The 22,916-nt window shown below is 35.3% G+C and overlaps 1 non-coding gene and 1 pseudogene across 1 annotated transcript; one reads left to right on the top strand and one right to left on the bottom strand.

Annotated features, from left to right (window-relative positions):
* Window positions 1-1,910: 1,910 nt before the first annotated feature.
* Window positions 1,911-4,460, bottom strand: LOC140861008 (casein kinase 1-like protein 6; annotated as a pseudogene).
* An 8,188-nt stretch (window positions 4,461-12,648) lies between these two features.
* On the top strand, window positions 12,649-12,753 carry LOC140870185 (small nucleolar RNA R71). Its single transcript, XR_012147158.1, has one exon. It is a non-coding gene; the product is annotated as a small nucleolar RNA R71 (small nucleolar RNA).
* Window positions 12,754-22,916: the final 10,163 nt, after the last annotated feature.

Genomic DNA, 22,916 nt, shown 5'->3' with positions numbered 1-22,916 from the left:
AAACCATAGAAAACTCTAGGTTAATGCATAAATGCAATGCTTGTGCCAAGGAAAAGGCTATCAAATCTGATATCAATGGAGCTTAGTTCTTTGGGATCCCGAGGAATAAAATAACTATCAAACCGCCAACACTCCCAATCGAGGCGGCATCAAGTATTTTAATCCTCTGACTTTGGTGCAATTATAGAGAGTCTTCTGGCTCTGAAAGCGAAGGTTGCAATCCATGCCACTCAACTATAATTCTCCAAACGTCATTTCGCAATCTAGGCTAATCTGCCTTATGCTTTACAGGCTGGAGTTCAAGATGAATGCAACATAAGCTGTATGCATTAAAGACTATAAAACATCTTGAACATATAATCACATAATCAATCAAAGCATCAAAACTCATATAAATCATATAAGAGCACTGAAACAACTAAGTATGTGATTTCAGGATAACTCGAAAACCACCACGTTCTCGAGTTGTTCTACCTGGCAGGAATAATGTCGATTCATACCTTTCATCGCGATTCAAACATCTTGAATCTGTTGCCAATGTTGATCATCTCAACGCTAGCCAAATCGGTCATCAAAATCTGCTCATTTCAATCAGTGCTACTTGAAGGTGTTTTTTATTCAACTTCAAACACTTCAAGTCATTCGAACTCGAACTCGTCAATTCAACTTCGATAATCTTCAATTCAAATTTAAAATAGATTATAACATATCTAAACATCAATTTCCAATCTGAATCGATGTTTCTTTAAAGCTTATACAATTCAAATCTTGCTAATACGATCGGAATTCAAACCGACGTCGCAACTATTCGAGTCCAATAAATCTCTCGATTCAAATATCATCATATCTTCATTCTCAACATAATCACATATTCAATTCATCCACAATAACTTGAAGATGTGCTCTAGGAATTGAGAATGCATAACAATTCAAAATCTTGAACCGGCGGCGTAACGATACGATTTCAGTCTTTCCAAAAGCATAAACATCAATATGACAATCATATCAATCTCATATCATCACCAATTCTTCAGCTAAATTTCTAAATATGCATCACCTAAAAATCAGATTTCTGAAAATTCTTACACAAATCGAAATCATGTTCAAACGACGATCTTTTCTCGAGCCGTCTTAGATATGCTATCGTCGTATATGCTAGAACATGTTTATACAATCAAATATGAATGATAACAACTGAAAATTAAAACATGGTAGAACTTCATAAAACTTACGTCAAAACGTAGCACTCGGAGCTATGATCGCAAATATATGTTCAATCGAAAATTCTACCGGGCGGATTGAATTTAATCGGAGTTTAGAGGGACAAAAATTGGCTTAACCCTTTTCTTCCTCCTCCTCGGTTTTCTTGGCTGAGAATTTTGATATCTCACGTGAATGTAAGACAAAAGAGATATATATTGACCTATTTGCACTTTAGTCCCTGAACTTTGGCCTAATTGTAATTCAGTCCCCGGACAAGCGATTTAATTCAATTTCAATCCTAATTAATTTAAGAATAATATAATTTAATTCTAAACTCTAAATATTCTCAAATTAAATATTCTCGGATTAAAATTAAATCATTTCGGACCTTATCGCAATTTAGTCCTTGAATTACTCAATATTTGCAAATTGGCCCTTGCTCGGATTTCATCCTTATATTCTATTCTTGATATTTATCATCTTGGAATTCACATCTTAAATTCCATAAATATCAATTCAAATATTTTTAATCTTTTAATTTAAGAATTTCGGATATTAAAATCTTAAAATCCGAAAATTCTCAAATTAAATATTTCTGACCCGAAATTGAAATCTCTAATTGTTATAAATTCTTAAATTCATCTTTTCTCTTTTATTCGGAATTTAAATCTTAAATTCCATCATTAAGAACTTAATAGTTTCGGGCCTTACAGCAGTTCTCTCAAATCTTGATGATCGATTCTTAATGGGAAGGGGTAAAGAGCAAATACCACATCCTTGGATGAAGGCACATTTTCTGACGTTCTGTTTCTTGAATGTTCACCATGTCATCCTGGCCCTGAAACATTTCTTCTAGAGAAAGCTTCGACCGCGCCTGAAAATCTATCTCGAATATCTTGCCCAACTGAACAAAACATAAAAATATCGATCAAGCTCTAAATTCAACATTTAAAAATTTAATATGGTTTAATGATTCAACATATATATTTAAGTTGCTTCGCCTTAGCACTCGATGCATGAATATACATTAAATATTTTTGGCATTAAGATTTTGTGTAAAAAGATTATTTCAAAATGATTTTTTTTAAAAAAATAGCTTTTGATAATAATTTCTATGCTATGGATTATGTGATCATTTAAATTTTTTTAAAAACATTGATAAAGAAATACTTTATTAGGATATGATAGTTATTTATTAGATACAAATTTATTAAGATAGTTTAAACTATGAGATAAAGTAAGGAGAAATTAGAGAAAAAAATTGGAAGAAGTTGGAAAGAGGTACGAAAATCACTAATAAGCTCCACAAGTTACATAACAGATATTATGCAAGGTCGAAATTGTAAAGAAACTTTAGTTTCGTATTGACACATCAAATTGGTTAGTATAATATAGTAAAGATAAAGATATATGTGAGAAAAAATAAATTAAGAATTACACGCATGGGAGCTGATTTTGGTGAAAGTGAGATACGTGAAGTTCTTACTAGTCTTTCTCCAGACGTTCCAGCAACTGCATTGGCAGTGGGATTCTGCAGGAAGATTACACCATTTACTAAAATTATTACATTAAAAAAAAGGTACAACCAGCTTAAAAATAATCAAGCACTCACTCTTTCTCTGGAACTGACACCAATGTGAGGATATTTCAAGACGGTCCAATCAAATACATAGTCGAATTGGTAACTTACACAAAAATTGCTAATTGTAATTGCCAAAAACTGGAAATCCTAAACAAATGACAGCTAAAACTTTCAGTACCTTCACGAATAAATAAGTCCCGGAAGAGCCTTTTCAAGTAAGAATAATACAGTTTGTCTTCAAATCTTAACAATCGGCAATAATGAAAATATGATATGAATTCTGATGGATATGATTTGCACAACACCTTTAGCAATTGCAAATCGAATGAACTTGCAGCAACTCTTATAATGAAGAAAACTAAAGAATCCAGGAGGGACACTGGCCAAAATGATATAATCAGGTAACAGGTTATGCAAATAAAACTAGCAAGGTTTCTTTTGTTTTCAAGTCAAATCTTAACCCTAGAACATATGTTTCAAACATGACACCACTATGGAAAAGAATACAAATTATACATAAATTTTTTAACCTCTATAGGAGTCAAAATTTTCTTTTCACTAATCTTGTCGTATTTCTGCTTTTTGGTGCCAGCTTTGAGTCCCTACCAGGGAATACTAGAAAACATTTCCTAGTGAGTACATGATAAAAAGATTTGTGATCATGTCAGAGATATATAAAATTATACCTGGCCAAAATCCCACGTGTTCAACCGACCTTCCTCTAAGAAAATACATTAGGACATAACCAAGGGATTCCAAATCATCTCTTCGGCTTTGTTCTGCAATCATAATTAAATCAGAAACAGATAAAGGAAAATAAATCGTATCAGCCGCTAAGAAAACCTACTTTCTGGATAGGGAAAACTCATATGATGCATCACTTACCAACACCAAGATGTTTATTGACACTAGCATAGCGAGCAGTGCCAGTTAGGTTCTTGTTTTCCCTGAAATAAGAGGTGAAGAAATTCATCAATTATTATATCCAAGTTAGCTAAATTGCAAGAAACTCTCAGATGAACGTGACCACATTATAAGAGCAAACCATCACCGTATGACATAGTTAACACTCATGAAACTCCATGGGATCTGCAAAATTCATAGAACCACCAAGGAAGTAGTCTAATGGCTACAAGGAAGTGTGTTCAACTCATGTTTTTGTCACATCTCGAGTATGATGGAACCATGGCATGAAAGTGAATGATGTTAAACTATCCTTGTAAGCCTTAAAACCAAAAACCAAGTGGAATTAACAGACTAGGCACCAATGCACCATTTAGGTCTTAAAAAGTTAAGAATCTACTCTCAGTCAGAGTCGTCGAATAAACAAAGGGTTAATCGACAATCAACAACACTTGATAGCTTGACAAAAATCGATGTAAGATATCACAAATTATGAAAAAGAAAATCGATGAACATTTTCCATATTCAAAACACATTGGAAAAGCACCTGTAGGGAATGTGCTTATGGGTCTGTAGATCCCTATATTTTTTGGCAAGACCAAAATCAATGATGTAGACTTGCAACAATTACCTCAAGCATCAATAAAAATGATATCAACACCATGCCAAAAGCAATGAGGTGAACGCATCAATTGCACTGCATCATTAGTATTTAACATCCACAAAAGCAAAAGTCAAGATAGCCACTAGTTTGGAATGATAGGAAAGACATTTTCTTGTCAATTATTCAAAGAATAAACTAAACACAAAAAATCCTAGCAATGAAACCAAATGCAATAGCTCTTGTAGCTTCACACGAAATGTATTGTAGAAATTACACCTCAAATTAAAATTGAAATTGATCCATTGCAGCAGTTAAGAGTATATTCAATGTTCTTTATCCATCATTCATTGTTATGTGCGGAAAATGGTCAATTATAACAATTTTTTAACAATTCTGATGTTCCGTATCCAAAGGGAAACAGATGGAGCAGCAGAACTACCTCAAGCAACAAAATGAGTTATGAGAGGACACGGGTTTGTATATTCAAAAAATCACAAAATTCAGAAAAACCAAAAACAAATCACTAAAAGCGTTCACTAATATATGAAACTCACTCTGTATTTGCCGCAAATATCGAAGCAATCACACCTGAAGAACGAATAACAACAACTCGCACAAGAATGGTCTAACAGGGGCGACGACTTCGAAGCTTCAGGTCACGATTTCTTGCTAAATTGGCATCAAAACGAAGCTTAGGACAATCTCTAACCGAGTTCTAGCTCCAATAACAGATTTTTTATGCCTATGGCAGCGAATCGAAGACAAGAAATGGGTGGCTAGGGTTGGGTCATGGTGGAATCGTGAGAGCACGAGAGAGAATGATTTTTCTTATCTTAAGATGGGCTTCTCGGAGCTCACTTGAAAAATCGTCTGATGAATCGTGCAAGACCAGCAAAAATCGACATGGGAAAGAAGATTTTGATTTGAAAGAGAGAAAAAAGAGAGAGGGATCGGAGAAGGTGATCGAGAAGAAGTTTGGGGATTTTGGGTATATTTTCTCACGTAAAGGGAGGTGTAATAATATTTATTTTAAGTTTTTATTTTAAATAAAAATAATAGTTCTTCTACAACACTTTTTAAAAAGTGTTGTCATATATAGGAAAACAAACGCTCATAGACAACACTTTTAAAAGTGTTGTCTTTGACCTAAAAAAACGCTAATAGACAACGCATTTTTAAAAAAAGCATTGTATTTGATGAATAAAATATATATAACGACAACGCTTTTCACTAAAAGCGTTGTCTTTTAAGTGTTGTGTTTGTACATTTTTGTTGTAGTGCGTCTAGGAGTTTCGATCTTGTCAATGGGTAAGTCCTACGATTGGAATGGGTTCTATACAAGACGTTGTATAATCCAAAGTCTTCTAGTGAATCATTCCCTCATGGAAGAAGGGGTGACGTAGGAGTTTTGTCTTCGAACACCCATAAACATCTTGGTGTCTCTTATATTTCTGTCAAGACATTTCCATTATTGTTCAATCTGTTATTTGTCTATTTTCGCACATATATTCGTTGTCCAATTAACATTGAAACAAGAGAAAGAATATGGATAGTTGCTAACAACAACTGCTCTCAAAGAAGAAGACTGTCAAGTCAACTACTCAAGGAAGTTGCAGAAGAGCAGTCCAAATAGATCCTAACAAGTGGTATCAGATAGGGTTTCTTTCTCGTTTTTGAACAAGTTCATATGGATGCTTTTGGAGAAATTGCTAAGTGTTTTTGGAATTCTACCATGGATAATTGCTCAATAAAAACCATGGAAACATGTTCCAACTGCTAAAAATATGTGGAAGAAATTTATTAAGTATGTCAACATTGAAAAGACTAGAAAGACCAAGATTTCTTCTACAAAAGATGTTGAAGACTTATGATGTTCATCAAGTTCAAATGAGGAGAAAAATAGCTATTTCTTGGCTCATGCATATCAATCTTCTTCAAATAAACAGGTGGTTACTCATTTATCCACAAGTAAACAGGTACTAAGTTTTAATTCTACTGATTTTACTCAAAAAAAGTTATCTAATGCATTGCATGATATGGCTAATGAATACCAAAAATTATGCTTAGCATTTCAAGAGATTATGGCAAATCAATTTGAACTGCCAAACAAAGTTAAGTTAGAGGTAGAAACTGTTAAGCTTAGAACTAAAAATAGTGATTTACAGGTCGATAAACAGCAGTTAAGATCATAGAATCTGAAATTATCTGAGCTGACTCAAACCTAGAATAAATCTTCAATTACATTAATTACAATTCATGAACTGCAAAGACCAGGAAATGATAGGACTTGTCTAGGTTTTAAGGAAAATACGAGCAGTTCAGAAGTTGATACTAGACCTAAAATAAATATTTGTAAGGGAAAATATATACATTTTGTAAAACCTAAAAATATATTACCAAAAGATGAAACAATCAAGAAATTTAACAATATTAGAAAGTATGGAGTTGGTTATGATCCACAAAAATCAGGTGAGAAGCAAGACTTGAAATCTAGTCAAGATAAAATGACTGACTTTAAATCATATGAAAAACCAGTTCAAAGAAGATGTAGACAGTCTCATAATGAAAAATCAAGCATTAGATCATATCATGAACATCATTCAAAATTTAATGCACATTATTCATCTCACAAACTCACACGGCACAAAGCACAAATTTTATGGTATACAAATAATCGACCTGTCATGTTGATTCAAGTTAATTTGGATTCCCAAATGACTAATCCATCAAGGACCCACGTAAATTTGGGTATCATAGATCAGTTTGTGACAATGTTTGCACAAGAAGATTGCTGGATATAATGCTTTTCAAAGCATTGTTTGACACGCCAAAAATAAGTCTAAGCTTTCTTACTCATATAATTATTTGATTATGTGTTTGAAGTTTGATATTGTGCTATAAAATAAATAAATTGGAATCATATAAAGGCAATATAGATAAAATTTAATTTATTCATAAAATAATGATTCAATTGGTACAGAAATAAATTTCTCATTCAAAAACCATCATCCAGTATGACATCAAGGTGACCAGTTCATTTGATATTGTTTGTTGATAATTGGGAGAATTGATGAACTTTTTCAGTACTTGAAGCTCCTTTACAAGCTTCAAATGAAAAAAAAAAAAAAAACCTTCTGGAGAGAAGATGTCTTCAACACTCGAAGTGCCAATCTGGCCTTTGCATAAAATTTGCCTCGATTCTAGCCAGAATTTCTGCTGTAGCTGGTGGATATAGCATAAATCTATGAGTCTTCATCATATTCACTTTAGCCTCAAGAGACATCAATTTTTTATCGACAATTGCTTCATATTCCCTGATAATTGCTTCCATGATTGCTTTGCTAAAGAACTTCTTGATATGTTAGAATATATGAAATTTAAATCAATTTATAGATTTGATTGAAGAATATGAAGAGTTATGGATGTCAACTATTTTCAATAAATATTTCATGAAATCGAAGCGTTGTATTCAAAAGCGTGAAATTCATTTACTAAAAAGAGAATTTCAAGAGAAATAGTTATAACATGTATTTAAGAAAACAACAGAAAGATAAGGAAATAATAATTTTATTCATTCAAAGATCATTCTTTACAATGTATATTTCCAACTCCACAACGATTTTCCAAAAATATATCATGGTGTCCAGTTCAATTGTGGATGTATCTTGAAAATCAGGAGGGAAGGAAAATTTTTCTAGAGTTTGAAGCTCTTTCATATGTGTTAGGAGAAAAAAATCTTTGGTGTAAAAATGTCTTCAAATCTAGAAACTTCAAGCCGCAGCTCGAATTTCTCTTCAAGTTTTTGCGTATTATATTAAGGAGGAATTGCTTGAATTTATTTGAAAACTGCTTAATTTAGTCAAAAAACAAAAAAAAAAGGGGAAATTGTTGGGATAAATTTTGGTATTTGACAAAATATGTAGAAATATTTGCAAGAAGTTGAGATACAAGCAGTCGATATGCGAGCAGTCCAAGACTAAAAGGTCTAGTCGAACATTATATTGATACAGTTCAAGAACAGTTCACATATTCAGTACAAATATCAAGACTGCTGAGGAATCGATTGATTCAAGATATATTTCAAATATAAAGACCGTTTCAAGATTCAGACACTTCTATTGAAGAACGAGCAACCTCATTAAAGACCTCATAAAGACTTATTGAAGATCTAAAGGCAAAGGAGACATGCATTTATGACAAAGAAGAACGTTGAAAATGTGCATATATAAATGCATGTGAAAGATTTAGAAACATAGACATAAGTAGAGAGAAAACATATACACCAGTAAGATACACGAAGATACAAGCTACTTGAGCACTCATAAAAGATTTATCTAATCTTCTCAATGTGCCCACATATACAAGTCATTCATTAGATCATCTCAAAGGATCATCAAGGGTCAAAAATCAACTCTCAACTATCTATTTTTTTATAAGGAGTTGATCTATTGCTTAAGTCTACGGATTCAGTCATCATTGTAATTTGATTATTAGGACGAGGGGTGTCTTAACTTGGTTGTGTTCAAGGAGTTTCGATCTAGGCAAAGGGTAAGTCTTACGATTGGAGTGGGTTGTATATAAGACGTTGTATAAGCCAAAGTCTTCTAGTGAATCCTTCTCTCGTGAAAAAAGAGGTGACGTAGGAGTTTTGTCTCCGAACATCCATAAACATCATGGTGTCATTTATATTTCTGTCAAGCCATTTCAATTATTGTTCAATCTATTATTTGGTCTCTTTGCGCACATATATTTGTTGGCCAATTAACATTGACACAAGAGAAAGAATAGAGATAGTTGCTAACGAAAACTGCTCTCATAAAAGAAGATTGTCAAGTCAACTGCTCAAGGAAGTTGCAGAAGAGCATTCCAAATCGATCCTAACACAGTCTCTGTAATAATGACGACTGGTAGCGCTTAGTCGTGTTGCGCCCAAATTAACCCAACTTAGATTAACTAAATAAACATGTAGTAGCGAGAGTAGGGATCGTTCCCACGAGGAAAGTGAAATTTATTTGTGTTCTTAAAACTACTGAAAATAAATAAAAGGGGATTTGGGAATTTTAGAATTAACTACTATGCAAGAATTAATTTAAAAATCAATAAAATAACGAGACTTGGTATCGATCGATTACACCCTTGAAATCATTCACTCGATCATCGATTCTCTAAAAATAATTAATTCACATCGAATATTCATCATTGGAAATTTAATTCCTATTTCACCTTAATTTTAGTTAACTAGACAACAGCAGTCTAAGTTAACCCTTACCCCATAAACTAACCCAAAACCAGCGATCAGATTTAAATCCACGGTAGCATTCAAACTAGTAAAACTGATAAAGCTAGACAACCCATACACAAGAGAATGAATTTAGCCTAGTCAATTATTATTCCTACGATTTAACAAATTCAACAGCAGAAAATATTAATCATAGTTGCTTCGCAAATAAGAGGTTTCAAATAATTACGGATTTGAATTCTAATTTAGCATTCGACTGTATAATGAAATCCTAAGATGGCCAATCTAAAAATCTCATACACAAGCATATCAATCAATTCAGAATAATTCTTGATACTTGATAAAAATCAAACAATGAAAATCTGAATCTCACAAGATAAATAAATTCAAGGGTTCGTCTTTCTCAACCAAGAATAAAAACAAGAAGAATTAAAATCTAAGAACAAGAAAGATAAAACCTAGCCGCCAAGATGGTTCTTGAGCCTCTTCTGCGTCTCCTCTCTCTTCCCCCTCAATATCTGACTCTAAAATTCGAGATATATCTTTTAATTAAGGATAGAGTCCTTAATAATAAAAATTCCTAAATTACAGATTTTTTCCCGAACAGCATGTCTCGCTCGATCGGCAAGATGTTGCGGATCGAGCGAGCAACTTTTCCGAACCTACTGTTTTCATATTTTTTTTGGCCGCTCGATCCGCAAGATGTTGCGGATCGAGCGAGCAACTTTTCTCTCAGCGAGCAGCGATTTTGTAAAATTCATATCCGGAGATCTAGCCGTCGGATTGAGCTAAAATTTGGACAGCTGCTTTAAAACATCTTGAACTTTATTCTGGATAGTGGAGATCGGATTTGGACTTTATAAAATTAAATATGATTTTTTGATCATTGCTGCTCCATAATTCATTCTCGCGCAATAGCTTTTCCATCTTTTCCTCGACAAAATGCTACGTCCTATACAATAAACATGGGAGAATGTAATGTAGACACGACGTATGAAATATGAACACAATGCTTAATTAAAACAAATAAACGCATGCAAAATAATAACACAATGATATTAAAATATGCAGCACAAACATGCCCATCAAATGCCCCCATACTTAATCCTTGCTCGCCCTCGAGCAAGTCATGCAAAAACAAAATGAAACAACAACAAACACATAAGTAAGGACGAATCACTCATATCATAGCCTCAGAAAAAACCACTTTCATCTAAAAATAAGTTCATAGCGACTCTCAATCATCAATGATGCACCTTCAGTCGAATGCGAATATGTGTGTGTGCCATGTTACCCCAGTTACATGCAACTTCAAAAGAACAAAGTTTCAAGACTGTTCGCCGACCTATAAAAATTCAGTGCAAGCCTCACCATCAAGAACACTCCTCCCAACAATCCTTCAACACAACACAACTGCCTTGAAAATAATTACGCACATCCGGATTTTGCACCCGGTATTGCTTTAGCCCCAATAATTACCCGCATACTTAGCTATAACTAAGACAGGATTAGAATTTCAATCCCCTCGTCTATAGCCCGGATGGAGCATCAACCCCATTTTATCTGCATACTTAGCCTTGAATTTGATCTTTTAGGATTAGGATTTCAATCCTTTTCAGGCCTGGATGGAGTTGTAAATTTTTTTTTTCTAGGTGCGCCCAAGATCGTTTATGTCATATCAAAGAAATCATCAAGATTCAAACACTATCAAGTTCCACAAACACCTATTGTCGTGCAATGGTCCAATAGACATCCACAATATCTAATACATCACTACACTTCACTGGTTAAATATGTGTGCTTAAGAATATTCAACAAACAACCTACGGTTTCTCAAATCTGATCAAGAGTTAAATTTTTTTCAAAAATCATCATTTTTCAACTATCTCATCATAGGCTAACAATCAACATCCTACTCATGTAACACGACAAACACTAACAAACTAACAAATGATACGGAACGAACTGTATGCATATACTCAACAAACAAATGCAAACAAAATGACAAACCATCGAATGAACTCCCCCCACACTTAACCAAAGCATTGCCCTCAATGCTCTAGTACTAACGACACAAACACAAATAACAAAATGATAACGAGATGCAAAATTAAAACAAAACTCCCCTGGTTCAAGTGTTGGCGTTGTCGTCCTCTTTGGCCTTAGGCTAAATAATGGGAGACTCATATTGAAAATTGGTCTGCAGATGGGGCGGCTAGGCTCCTGAAAACAAAGAAAATAAAACAACAAAAAACAAAACAAAACAAAATAAAAACAAAAAATGAAATAAAGGAAAAAGACACTGGGTTGCCTCCCAGCCAGCGCTTGATTTTCAGTCATCGGCTTGACTCTCAAAAGCACTGCTCAAAGAGTGGCTGACGCCCAAAATAAGTGTCATATGACACTACAAATGGGTCTTGGTTCCATATGCCCTCAATCTTGGCCAGATATATACAGATGAAGCTCGTCACCTCAACAACACTCCGTAGCTGGTAAACATGGGAAGAGAATATCTCTGCGGGCTCTTGGAAACCAAAATCTTTTGAAACTGGTACTCCATCATACATTGTTTCTTCCAGTACATCTTCTAGCTGATGTTCAACAAGAAGAGAAGACTCAAACACCTCTAAATCTTCAGTAGGAATTGATTCGCTCTCCCAATCCTGGTTCTCTGAATAATCATCATCGAACCAAATTGGGTTGGTCACTGCTTGAGTATCTTGCTTCACTTCATGTTCTCTGTGTCCCTGGGGAATTGATCTCTTGAGATTCTCTATGTGCTCCGCAAGGTCGCATCTAGACTTTTTTAGATCTTCTATAGCTTCCACAGTCGATGCCACAAACTAGCTCATGATATCCTCTAGCGGATGTAAGATCAACTGCGAACAACTTCCCTCCTCCTTTTGAAGCTCAAATGGTTGGTTTGTAAAATTTGGGTATTGAGAGTGTGAATACCAGTAATAGTCAAACTCGGCCATATCATCCAACAGGTGTCTCATGCTATCATCATCTCGGCAAAATATTGAAATACGGGCCGTGAAAGCTCCATCAATTACCCATCTTCTTGTCACTGCATCCAAACCATCAAAAAAATATGTAAAGAGAGAATATTTAGAAAAATCATGATACCGGAAGAGGGTTGCTAAATCATTGAATCTCTTCCATGCTGCGTAGAAAGGATCTCCGTGTTTCTGGGTAAAACTTGTGAATACTTGTAGATTTGACATCTCAAAGTATTACACCGCAAGAATCCTCCTTCGCCTACGCAAAATTCTTTCTATCTCTGGGTCGTATGGAAATTCTTCTAATTCCGAAGATTCACCTGCACGCACAAACAAGCCAGAGTAGCACTAGGAGGAATAATAATAAAAAACAAAGAAACAAAAAAAAAACACATAAATTAAACGCCTTTCCCCGGCAACGGCGCCAAAATTTGGTAGCGCTTAGTCGTGTCGCGCCCAAATTAACCCAACTCAGATTAACTAAATAAACATGTAGTAGCGAGAGTAGGGATCGTTTCCACGAGGAAAATGAAATTTATTTGTGTTCTTAAAACTATTGAAAATAAATAAAAGGGGATTTGAGAATTTTAGAATTAACTACTATGCAAGAATTAAAATAAGAAAATCAATAAAATAACGAGACTTGGTATCGGTCGGCTACACCCTTGAAATCATTCACTCGATCATCGATTCTCTAAAAATAATTAATTCACATCGAATATTCATCATTGGAAATTTAATTCCTGTTTCACCTTAATTTTAGTTAACTAGACAACAGCAGTCTAAGTTAACCCTTACCCCATAAACTAACTCAATACCAGCGATCAGATTTAAATCCACGGTAGCATTCAAACTAGTAAAACTGATAAAGCTAGATAAACCATACACAAACAGATGAATTTAGCCTAGTCAATTATATTCCTACGATTTAACAAATTCAACAGCAGAAAATATTAATCATTGTTGCTTCGCAAATCAGAGGTTTCAAAAAATTACAGATTTGAATTCTAATTTAGCATTCGACTATATAATGAAATCCTAAGATGGCCAATCTAAAAATCTCATACACAAGCATATCAATCAATTCAGAATAATTCTTGATACTTGATAAAAATCAAACAATGAAAATCTGAATCTCACAAGATAAATAAATTCAAGGATTCGTCTTCCTCAACCAAGAATAAAAACAAGAAGAATTAAAATCTAAGAACAAGAAAGATAAAACCTAGCCACCAAGATGGTTCTTGAGCCTCTTCTGCGTCTCCTCTCTCTTCCCTCTCAATATCTGACTCTAAAATTCGAGATATATCTTTTAATTAAGGCTAGAGTCCTTAATAATAAAAATTCCTAAATTACAGATTTTTTCCTGAACAGCATGTCTCTCTCGATCGGCAAGATGTTGCGGATTGAGTGAGCAACTTTTCCGAACCTACTGTTTTCATATTTTTTTTGGCCGCTCGATCCGCAAGATGTTGCGGATCGAGCGAGCAACTTTTCTCCCAGCAAGCAGCGATTTTGTAAAATTCATATGCAGAGATCTAGCCATCGGATTGAGCTGAAATTTGGACAGCTACTTTAAAACATCTTGAAATTTATTCTGGACAGTGGAGATTGGATTTGGACTTTTATAAAATTAAATATGATTTTTTGATCATTGCTGCTCCGTAATTCATTCTCGCGCAATAGCTTTTCCATATTTTCCTCGACAAAATGCTACGTCCTATACAATAAACATAAGAGAATGTAATGTAGACACGATGTATGAAATATGAACACAATGCTTAATTAAAACAAATAAACGCATGCAAAATAACAACACAATGATATTAAAATATGCAACACAAACATGCCCATCAACGACCCATTTTCCTTTAGAATTTTGAAATTAAATTGTGATTGCACTTTTGTTTGAAATCAATAAAAAATTATTTGGTATCCATTGATTTCATATTTTAATTGTGAGAAATTATATGATCTTTTGTTTCCAAGTTTTATTTCTATTTGAGCTATATACTTAGAAATTTGTTCCTTTGTAGGAAATTACAGACCGTCCAAATATGAATAATCGTAATCCTCGTTACAACTGTCGCCGCAACAATAACAAATGATCCACCACCACCACCACCAGGTAGGCTCGTCCATGAATAGCTTATGGCAATTTCAACTCTTGTGGTTACTAAACTTCATTAATTAGTGAACCCCAATGCCAATCAGCCGCCACCACCTCCAGAACAACCCAATGGGACTAAGCACCATTTATGAGTCCCTCCAACAAGCAAGAGTTCCTATTTTCGATGGAAGTTCTGATCCTGAGGTCAGACAAAACTGGATGAAAGAGATAGAGAATCATCTTCGACTACTCGAGGTTTCACATTAACTCGAGGTGGAGGTGATTACACTCTTCTTGGTGGATAAAGAAGAAAAATGGTGGGAAGGATTCTCACAAAAAATGTTAGGGACAGGACCTATCACTTCCATGAGGCGTTTTTGAAAAAGTAACTTCCAACAGCAGTTCGAGTGTAGAAGTTATCTGAATTTCAAATTTTGGTCCAAACACCAGACATGTCCATAGTAGAGTATTCATCCAAGTTCCATGCTTTGGGAACTTACTCTCCAACCTCATGGCAGATTGAGCTTTGAAGATGCATCGCTTCAAGAAAGGTTTGAATAGCCGAATCCAATCCTCCCTTACGTTTATTGAACCCAACAATTTTGATTAGTTTATGGGAGCTACTATCAGGACTAATAATGACATCAAAAGTTTTATGATTGGATAAGTGTGTAGGGGGGGTAATTACACACTTATGATGTTTAAAATATTTTCTAAAAACTTTTCGCGAGCAGTCTTGACAGTTTAGTTGTCGAGACTAATTCCTTTATTCTCAAAAGCAGTTTGGACTACTAGAAAAATGTGGATAAACAGTCCAAGTACCTTTGTGATATTTACTTATATGATATTTGTAACGCCCCAGTTTTATCTTATTGATCTTATTTGAGATAATCGGAGATTTCAAAATTCGAGGATCGATTTGATTTTGATCAGGGTCTATTTTGCAAATTTCAAAATTTTCAGGTACTAAAACGCAAATTTGGACATAATTAGATATTTATAAGGGTTGGACTTGATATTTTGCACTCTATCTCTCCTTCTTTCATGCCTCCTCCATTGAAGACGACTCAAGTGGATTCCAAGCTTTGTGATTTCTATTTTTGATCGATTCGTCCGATAAAATTTCGATTCGAAGGCATATTGACGATCACTGTCTCAAAGGCTCCGTTTAGAAGTAAGTTTATTTTATTTCTACGAGGTTTGAATTTTTGGATGTCGATGGAATTGATTTATTTTCGGAGATGTTTTTCTTGAGATAGTTGTGATAGTATATCTAAGGCGGTTCGAAGAAATAACGATGATTGGATTTATTATGAATTTTCTTGTGATTTTTGAAAATGAGGCTTTGGGATTCGATGGATTTTGAGTTTGTTGGGATGTTTTTGAAGTTGTTTTGAATCGAATGAAGTATTGAACTGCTGTTTGTGTTTTCGGAATTGTCCGTTTATAGCCGTTATGCCGTCAGTTTGAGTTTTGGGCTATCGAATAGTTTGAATTGATCGAATTGTATTGTTGAAGTCCGAATATTGATATTGATCTATTATACTTCATTTCAGATTGATCGAAGGCCGTTGAGTTTCGAGTTTCAGAGTTTGATTTGTTTACCGAGTGGACAAGGATTGGTAATGAGTTTTACCTATTTTGATTGAATGAGTTTGTTTGGGATATTGAATTTATCCTTGTTATTGAATTGCAGATTCGAAGTACATCCAAAGCGAATAAGGTAAAAGTTAACAACGATCGAAGGGGATAGAACACTCGAGAATGATTTCGAAGCTCGAGTTTCCCAAAAACCACATACTTGCATGTTTATTGATTCGAATGTGTATTTCTTGACTATATGCTCTTATGTGATTTCATGAACTTAGTTGAATGCATATTGAACTGTATTGCATTCATATTGATCCTCTACCTTTGTTTTGAAAAGGGCAGAAACCGCCCGAATCGAATTAGACATCTTGGGAACTATAATTGAGTGGCCTGGGTCGTGGAGTTCGCCCAGAGTTCAGAAGACTCTTTATATGTTACTCAAAGTCTAGAGGTTTTTAGATAAGTGAATCCACCTCGATCGGGAGAGTTGGTGGTAAGTCATGGAATCATAGCCTTGGGATCCCAACCAACCGAACAAACGAACGAAGTTTTCTTTGATTATTTGATTTTGATAATCTCGAATTTTAAAGACATGCATCTCATCTTTAATTACTGAATCTATTGAATGTCATATCATGATATTGATATGATAATTGATATTGTATGTCTTGTCTCTTTTACTGGGTTTTATTCTCATTGGAGTTATCCGGTTGTTGCTTTGTTGTGTACGTGTACTTGGCAACAGGTGGGGCAGGATTGAGTCAGAGACGACAGGGATAGATCGTGATCGAGGATTAGAAGTGGGACTTCGGTTTAGAAATGAAATTGCATGTCAATCTAGTTATGTTTTGAGAGCTTTTTAGACTCGAATTGTTGTTGAATTTTGTTGTGATAAATAAGTCGACTCTGGTTATTGAATATTGATGTTTGCATGTTGTAATACCTATTTGGAATTGTGGTTGAAAGTTGGAAAAACCTGTTCTGCTTTCTGATGTTTTTCTGGGCTCAGGGTGCGCTCGATCGCACGAGTTGGAACGATCGAGCGTGGCCCCCTTTTATTCTTGGACTGTAGGTTGCGCAAGAGGGCGCGCTCGATTGCACGAGTTCATGCGATCAAGCGCGGCACCTCCATTTTTCTCGGCAGTGACTTCTGCAGGATGGCGCGCTCGATCGAGCGCGGCACCCTTTAAAAAAAATTTATTTCTTATATTTTGGATCTTGATTGATTATCGATATGATTAACTCTTGATTAGACGATTAGAAATCAAGGTCTCACATTATGTGGGGACCCGGGTTGCTAATCTTATCTTAGGGCAATTTATTTTAATTAACAATTAAACAAGTACTTAAAAGAATTAAAGAAACAAGAGCTAAAAAAAAATTTTTGTTTTAAAAGGCAGGGTCTCGCTCGATCGGGGAATATTCTATCAAAAATCTGCTGCCAAAGAATGGATAAACAAGTCATAATCTTTTATACATGCTACAAAATCAAATACATGCTATCTTATAACGTCTTACAAGCTTCTAAACATAATAAACATAAACTAGCATGTATTCAAGCCATAATATACAAAGGTCTTGTATCACTTCTAGCATGGTTCAACAACATAAAGTACAAGTCGTGCTACTTAAGCCCGTGTCCTCACTTGCTATGCCTCTATCTCGAGCTATCCTTGTCTTTTCTGACTAGCTCCTGCCCCACCTATTGCCATGCACACATACAAAACAAAGCAATAGCCGGATAACTCCGGTGAGAATAAAATCCCAGTATAAACAACTTTAAATGCGAGATAATAAACGTGAATGCAATGCAAATGGCAAAGGAAGGCTATCAAGCTGATATCAATAAAACTTAGTTCTTTGGGATCCCGAGGAATAAAATAACTATCAAACCACCGATACTCCCATTCGAGGCGGCATCAAGTATTTTAGTCCTCTGACTTTGGTACAACTATAGTGAGTCTTCTGGCTCTGAACATAAATCCATATTCTGTGCCATGAGTCAAGCTGACTCTAGAAATAAATTTACAGTCCATGCCACTCACTACAGCTCTCCAAACGTCATCTGCACTCTAGGCGATGGCTGCCCTCTGTGCTATTAAGGCTGGAGTTCAAGATGAATGCAACATAAGCTGTATGCATTAAAATCTATAAAACACATCTTGAACAACTAAGCATATAAGCAAACAAAGCAGTACAAACAAATAATCACATAAGAAATATAAAGAAACAAGTATGTGATTGACATGGGAATACTTGAAATGAAAGCTATTTCAAGCGGTCTATCCCATCTGGATTTGCTGTCATTTATACCTTTCTATGTCACGTCTGAAAGTACTTCAAATCTGCAAGTACATCAATGAAAATTCATATCAAAAGGTTGCTCCACTTCTCAACTCAATCTCAAGTGCAAATGCTAGCAAACCTTGCTTCAAATCCTTCTCGGTTTGACTCGGAGATCTCGAGTTTGGCAACTTTGATAGAAAGCTGATAAATTACATATCGAATAACTAAAAAGATCAGATGCCATTCAAACCATGCTTCGTTCAATCAACAATATCAAAGTCTTGACATTTTGCAAATCGACGGCATAACGGCTAAAATCGGCAATCCAAACAATATCCAAATCAATCCAACAATCCAGATAACTTATAATCTCTAACATATCATCTCATTACCATAAAAATCAGTATCAATCAAACATGGTAGTGTTCGAATTATTCTTCCCAAATTCATATAAAATCCGAACGACAGTCTTTTTCCGAACCGTCTGCGAATACACGATCGGTACAGCTGATATACGCATATATGATAAAATCATAATTTTCCATCTTTCACATAAAAATAAAATCTGAGATATGTGAATAAAACATGTACCAAATCGAAGGTCTTGGAGCTGTGATCGCAGATATATATTTATCTGGAATTTCTGACAACCGGAGCGCGAGTTATCGAAGCTTTTTTGGATCAAAAATGGTGTTGAAGATGGTTCAGCCGAGTCTTCTGCCTATTCCCTTTAATTTTGATGGCTTTCACGTGTAATAAGATATAAATCAAGTGGAAATTAAGATATATATGGCTAAATTGCAGTTTAGTCCCTGAACTTTTAGATATTTGCAATTCAGTCCCCGAACTTTTAGCTATTTGCAATTCAGTCCCCGGAAAAATGATTTAATTCAATTTCAATCCTTATTCATTTAAGAATATTAGAATTTAATTCTAAACTCTAAATATTCCCAAATTAAATATTCTCGGATTAAAATTAAATAATCCCGGGCCTTACATTTCTCCCCCACTAAGACATGAGTTCGTCCTCGAAATCATAAGCAAGCTGTATAGACAATCTGTATACACATAAGATAATGAAATAGCATAAAACAAAATAAGAACTCACATCAATGAAACAACTCTGGAAATCTCTGTCTCATGTCTGACTCAGTCTCCCAAGTCGCTTCTTCGATGCCATGTCGACACCACTGAACTTTGACTAGCTGAATTATTTTGTTTCTGAGCTGTTTGTCTTTGCGATCAAGAATCTGAATAGGCTGCTCAAAATAACTAAGAGTCTCGTCAAGTTCAGCTTCATCAGGCTGAAGAATATGGGAAGGATCAGGCTGATACTTCCGCAGCATAGAGACATAGAATACGTCATGAATACCAGACAAAGATGAAGGAAGAGCAAGTCGATAAGCAAGATCGCCTATCTTCTCGATAATCTCATATGGACCGATAAAACGTGGAGATAACTTTCCTCTCTTTACAAATCTGACCGTACCTCTAAACGAAGAAATCTTCAAGAAAACTCTGTCTCCCTGATCAAAAGATAGAGGTCGTCGTCTGATATTTGCATACTTTGCTTGTCTATCCTGAGCTGTTTTCATTCTTTTCAGAATAAGCTTTACTTTCTCTGTCATTTCTCGGATCATATCAGGCCCAACATCAGGAACATCTGAGATATCATCCCAGTACAACGGTGATCTGCATTTCTTTCCGTACAATGCTTCAAAAGAAGCCATCTCAATGCTCGTCTGATAGCTGTTATTATAAGAGAATTCTGCAAGTGGTAATGAATCTTGCCAACTAGTACCAAAATCTAGTACTACAGCTCTCAACATATTCTCAAGTGTCTGGATAGTCCGCTCTGACTGTCCGTCTGTTTGAGGATGATAAGCTGTACTCAGATGCAATTGAGTACCAAGAGCTTGTTGCAAGCTATGCCAAAAGTGTGATGTAAATCTAGGGTCTCGATCTGAAACAATAGATTTAGGCACACCATGTAATCTTACCACTTCTCTGACGTAGATTTCTGCCATCTGATCATGTCTGTACGTCATTCTGTACGGAATAAAACATGCTGATTTCGTCAAACGATCAATAATCATCCAAATGGCATCGCACCCTCTAGATGAACGTGATAGCTGTGTAACGAAATCCATGGAAATGTGATCCCATTTCCATTCTGGAACTGATAGACTCTGCAATAGACCACCTGGTTTCTTTCTTTCTGCTTTTACCTGTTGGCAATTCAAACATCTGGCTACAAATTCAGTCATATCTGACTTCATTTGTTTCCACCAATACTGCATTTTCAAATCATTATACATTTTTCTGCTACCAGGATGAATACTGAATCGACTACTGTGAGCCTCTTTCAAGATTTGTTGTTTCAAAGCTGAAACATCTGGAACAACAAGTCTGTTATTCACATATAACACATTATCAGCACTGACCTGATATTCAGATTGATGTCCAGATCTGACCATAGCAATCGAATTCTGAATATTCTGATTCTCTTTCTGTGCTTCTTTGATTCGTATCAAAAGTTCTGGCTCAGCTCGTATAGCACAAACATAGATAGGGTGCATATCTGTTGCAAATATTAATCCAGAAAAACAACAATCTTCCACCATTTGAGATACACCTATCGTAGACAAGGATAAAGAACATACCTTTCTACTTAAGGTGTCCGCAGCTGCATTAGATTTTCCTGGATAATATTTAATCTCGCAATCGAAATCTTTCAATAAATCAAGCCATCTACGCTGTCTCATATTCAATTCTGATTGCGAAAACAGATATTTCAAACTTTTGTGATCTGAAAAGATTTCAAACTTCTCACCATAAAGATAATGTCGTCATATCTTCAATGCAAAGACAATAGCGGCAAGCTCCAGATCATGGATAGGATATCGAGTCTCGTGTGGCTTTAACTGTCTCGAAGCATAAGCGATAACATGACCTCTCTGCATAAGCACACAACCCAGACCCTTGTGAGAAGTATCACAATAAACAACAAAATCACCTGTACCTGATGGAATCGTCAAGACAGGTGCACTTGTAAGCCTTTTCTTCAACTCCAAGAAACTAGTTTCACAGGCTTCAGTCCAGACATACGGCTTATTCTTCTGAGTCAGTTGCGTAATAGGCTTCGCAATGCTGGAAAAATCTCTGATAAAACGTCTATAATAACCTGCCAAGCCCATAAAACTCCGTATTTCTGGTACTGATGTAGGTCTAGGCCAATTCAATACAGCCTCGACCTTGCTTGAATCCACTGAATCACCTGAAATAATATGCCCAAGAAACACAACTTTCTGCAACCAAAATTCACATTTCGATAACTTAGCATATAATTTCTCATTTCTCAAAGTCTGTAAAATGAGTCGGAGATGTTCAGCATACTCATGTACATTCTTGGAATAGATCAAGATATCATCGATAAAAATAATGACAAAATCATCCAAATATTTCTGAAATACCCGATTCATCAATCCCATAAATACTGCAGGAGCATTGGTTAAACCAAAAGGCATGACGATAAATTCATAATGTCCATACCTTGTTCTAAAAGCAGTTTTAGGAATATCTTCATCTCGTACTCTCAGTTGATGATATCCAGATCGCAAATCAATCTTCGAATAGATAGCTGAACCCTGTAGCTGATCAAACAAATCATCTATTCTAGGCAGTGGATATTTATTCTTGATGGTTACCTTGTTCAATTGACGATAATCAATGCATAAGCGCATGGAATCATCTTTCTTTCGTACAAACAGTACCGGGGCACCCCAAGGTGAAACACTCGGTCTAATGTACCCCTTGGCTAACAAATCTTCCAATTGATCCTTCAACTCCTTCAATTCAATAGGTGCCATTCTGTAAGGAGCCTTGGATATTAATTGCGTACCTGGCATTAGATCAATACTGAAATCTATATCTCGTACTGGAGGTTAACCAGGAATTTCATCAGGAAATACATCAGCAAATTCATGCACAACTGGAATATCTGTTACTGCTGGACTGGATTTCAATACATCGACTGCATAAATCAGAAATCCTTTCGCCCCTCTCTACAATAAACGGGTCATAGATAACAGAGATATCAAAGGAATCTTGGCTCGAGAACCCTTACCGTAGAATTTCCATTCAGATGCCATTTCTGGTCTAAATCGAACCACTTTCTGGAAACAATCTACAGTTGCTCTGTACTTGGTTAACATGTCGATACCAACAATACAATCGAAATCTGATAATCCAAGTACTATACAATCTATATTAATCACATTCCCGTCATATTGCAACGCACAATTTCGAATAATTCGAACAGATATAATACCTTCACCCAACGGTGATGAAATAGAAACAACAGTAGGCAATGGCTCAGAAGATAAAGAATGCATCAT

This window comes from Henckelia pumila, chromosome 4 (assembly GCF_033568475.1).
Source record: "Henckelia pumila isolate YLH828 chromosome 4, ASM3356847v2, whole genome shotgun sequence".
NCBI classification, from domain to species: domain Eukaryota; kingdom Viridiplantae; phylum Streptophyta; class Magnoliopsida; order Lamiales; family Gesneriaceae; genus Henckelia; species Henckelia pumila.
Note: the sequence above shows the minus strand (reverse complement) of the source record. Positions and strands in the feature narration are given on the sequence as shown.